The sequence below is a fragment of the Colobus angolensis genome, unplaced genomic scaffold (assembly GCF_000951035.1).
Source record: "Colobus angolensis palliatus isolate OR3802 unplaced genomic scaffold, Cang.pa_1.0 Scaffold219, whole genome shotgun sequence".
NCBI classification, from domain to species: Eukaryota; Metazoa; Chordata; class Mammalia; order Primates; family Cercopithecidae; genus Colobus; species Colobus angolensis.
The window spans coordinates 390,278-393,824 of NW_012115366.1; positions in this window are offsets into that span (position 1 = coordinate 390,278).

Consider the following 3,547-nt stretch of genomic DNA (forward strand, 5'->3'; position numbering starts at 1 on the left):
AGGATGGTCTCGATCTCCTGACCTCGTGATCCACCCGTCTCGGCCTCCCAAAGTGCTGGGATTACAGGCTTGAGCCACCGCACCCGGCCCCAACATTTCTTTAGAGAAAGATGGTCCCACTTTCACAGACCAAATCAAAGTAAGGAATGATGAAGGAAGGAAGTTAATTCTTGACCCAAAGGGCATTTAAGCTCTCTCTGAAATTCACTTCCTCCAGGAAGCCCTTAAGGATAATCATCGTTAAGGATAATCTGGAGGTGACAGACTCCAGATCAAAATGCTTTGGAGGCCGGGTGCCATGGTGGCTCATGCCTGTAATCCCAGCACTTTGGGAGGTCAAGGTGGGAGGATCGCTTGAGCCCAGGAGTCTGAGACCAGCGTTGGCAACGTAACGAGATCCCGTCACTACAAAAACTAACTAACTAAATAAGTAAATAAACAAACAAACAAACAAAATGCTGTAGCTATGTGCCTGAGAGTCTCAGTTTCTGGACCCTGAGTTCAGATAGGAAAGGTTCTAGCCATTTTTCCAGAGGATGTCCCTCTGGACAGCATTCTATTCATGTATGAGATGCTAGAACACAAATCTCATGTAAGAATCATTTCAGGAACAAAAGCCTCTGATTCACGTTCATTCATTTATAATCCAAATAAATCCCAGGGTCCCATGTGGCCCAGTTTCAAAGCAGTATCCATTTTAAAGAAACAACCACCTCAACATGCTTCCTACAAATCACCTTCCAAACAACTTACTTTGAGCATTCCCCCACCAAAAAAAAAAAAAAGGTAAGAAACAGGAAAGAGTCCAGTCCCACTAGACGAAGTGTGCTATGAACTTGGAAGCAGTGGTGAGTTATCAAAGAAATATTTTTGAAAGAGTAAAATGATCAGATTTGGGAAGACCCACATGGCAACAGACTAGGAGGCATTATTGGAGTATGAATGAAAATCAGAGTGAGGCATGATCAGGGCCTGACCTTAGGCAGAGACGTTGGAGAGAAGGGGACGGGTTCACAAAGTCAAGCAGGCAAACACAATCAATACCACTCTAGGACTGGCTAGATTTGGGGTGGACAGTAAAACAGAAGGAGAAGCTTAGGTTTCCAACTGCAGCAATTGCATAGATGCTGGTTCCACTTTCATAAGTGAATACAGTAAGTTGAAGATTTTAGTGTCAGAGATGGTGAGTTTAACTTAGGAACATGCTTAATTCAAGGTGCTCATGAGGCATCCACGCAAAGATCTGGGTGTGAATGGTGTGCTTGGGATGATATTGAGCTTTATCCCAGCCCTCCACTGCTAAGACCTCCTTTCAGAGACAGACAGCTCTTTCTCTTGTTGCCCCTGCCACCAGCATGTTGTGCCGGCCCCTTCCCGGATTTCAGCGTCTGATAAGCAGGTACAGGAAACTCACAAAGATCTCACAACCACTGTTCTTCCATATTCATTTCCCAAGAGCTCCAGAACCTCTGGAATCATCTTGCAGAACTTCTGAGGACCACCAAGACCTGAAATGGGGAAAGACTTCTCCATCTTCTTCCAGGCATTCTATCCCACAACTCTTCCTACCCTCCTGGCAAGAACACCTCCAGCCAGCCTTCTGTTGACTCTCCACACCAGAATCAGGCACACATCTCTATGTGACACCAGTCAAGTAGTCCCCAGCACCTCAGCCCCAGCTCTAGGTTTAACTATGTCTCCTCTTCCCAGTCTTTGAAAACTGGCCAATCCCAGAATCAAATGGATTCCACCAGGGTTGCACCTATCCCACACTATATGACAGCAGCCACCCATAGACACTGACCTGCCATCTAACTCTCCCCAGAGAGGAGCTCCTGGCCTCCCCTTTCAGTTCCCACTGTCCCTCCCCTCTCAGAAAGGAAGCCCAAACCCAAGATTTTACTTTTGGTCAGCTGCTGGCTAATCCCTAGAAGTCACGTTGCTTTCATTTCAACTCACTATAGTAAGTTTCCAAAAACCAAAATAAAAGATTTAATGGGGAAGGCCACGGAAGAGCTGTTTCCAAGCTATGATTATAAAAGCCTTATCTTCCTGGACTGGGCAATGGAGAGGAGGGAGGTCACCCATCTCTCAACATTTCTCCAGTTTTTTACTTTTTCTCTAAAGCAGCTTCTCATCTAAAACTCAGACATCCTGCCCCTGTGTCAACCACAACCAGTGGACACTAGGGCTATGAGTTCTCTGTCCCCTCCCAGACACTTCTGCAAACAGGCCCTCATCTCCCTGGTAGGGCTCAAGCCCTCCTCATTCTGCAACTATGAGATGGCATTACCCTCCTTACAGTTAGTGTATCCAGCATGGTGCCTGCCATGCGCCAGCAGCCGGTATTTTTATGTTGGCTAACGGTATGATTTCTTTGCGCCTCTCCCTACCCAGTCCTGCTGCTGCGCAAGAAGCTTCTCAAACCCTCTCCCACACCTGCATCCGGGGTCCATACCAGCCCCACACCTCCTCCGCCTTCCATCCTCCCTGTTAAAAGCCTGCCCTGAACAAGCCCTACTCTGCTGACATACCCAGGCACTTCTCTGGGGCCCTCACCCATATTTACTCAGTTATCCCTCAGGCCAGGAGGTAGACATCACTTCTTATTCTCATTTTACAGATGAGGAACTGAGGCACAAAGAGGTCTCGCAGTTAATATGGGGCGGAGCCTGGATTCAGATGCGGAGCCAGACTGTCTCACACCCGCCCCATTTAACCATCCTGCCAAGTGCCCTTTCCCACCCTCCGGCACTTACACCCTCCGTCTTAACAAGGCCAGAACAAGAACAAGGCCCCTTATTTAGGGTAGCTATAGAAAGATTTATTCCTGCGTCTGATACAGAGAAACCTAACAGTGTATGTAGACCAGCGTGTCTTGGGCAGGGTCCGAAGGCTGTAGCCACGCATCCTGTTCCTGAGTCCATCGTACCCAGCCTCAGCCCAGAACAGGTTTCCGACCCTTCCTGGGCTCTCTTCACGACATCGCACTGGGCAGAGGTGTCTGAAACCCTGCCCTGGCCAGTGGCCTGAGAAAAAGGAGGTGCGGCAGATCCATGTGGGCAGTCCCAGGAGGCAACCCGCAGCGGCACTGCGCCGTCCGGTCCGCAGTCCCCAGATCCCAGGCGCTTGCTGCTCTCTGGCGGCCAAAGCCGGTATCCCGAAGACCCGGGACTCGCGCCTTCAACGCACCGCGCGCCCAAGGGCACCAGCGAGTGACCGAGAGACTCGGGGGAGAGGGCGGGAGGAATAGGGACGCCGCTGAGGACCAAGCGGGAGGGGGTCCGGGAGAGGAGCGGGAAGGAACGCAAAGGGCACCGCGAGGGGAGAGGGCAGGCTTGGGCACTTGCGGAGGGGCGTGGGTGGCTGCTGCGGGACCCGAGCGCGCGCCAGCGCCGCAGCCCCCCTAGACCTCGACACACTCGCTTGTCCTGAGCAAAGGGTCCCTTCTCCCCTGGAGTGTGGCGCCCCTCTCTCGGCCCGGGTCTCCCCCTCCTCCTTCCTGGCGCTGCCCCTCCTCGGTCCCGCCCCCCGCGCCGAGTTGGGA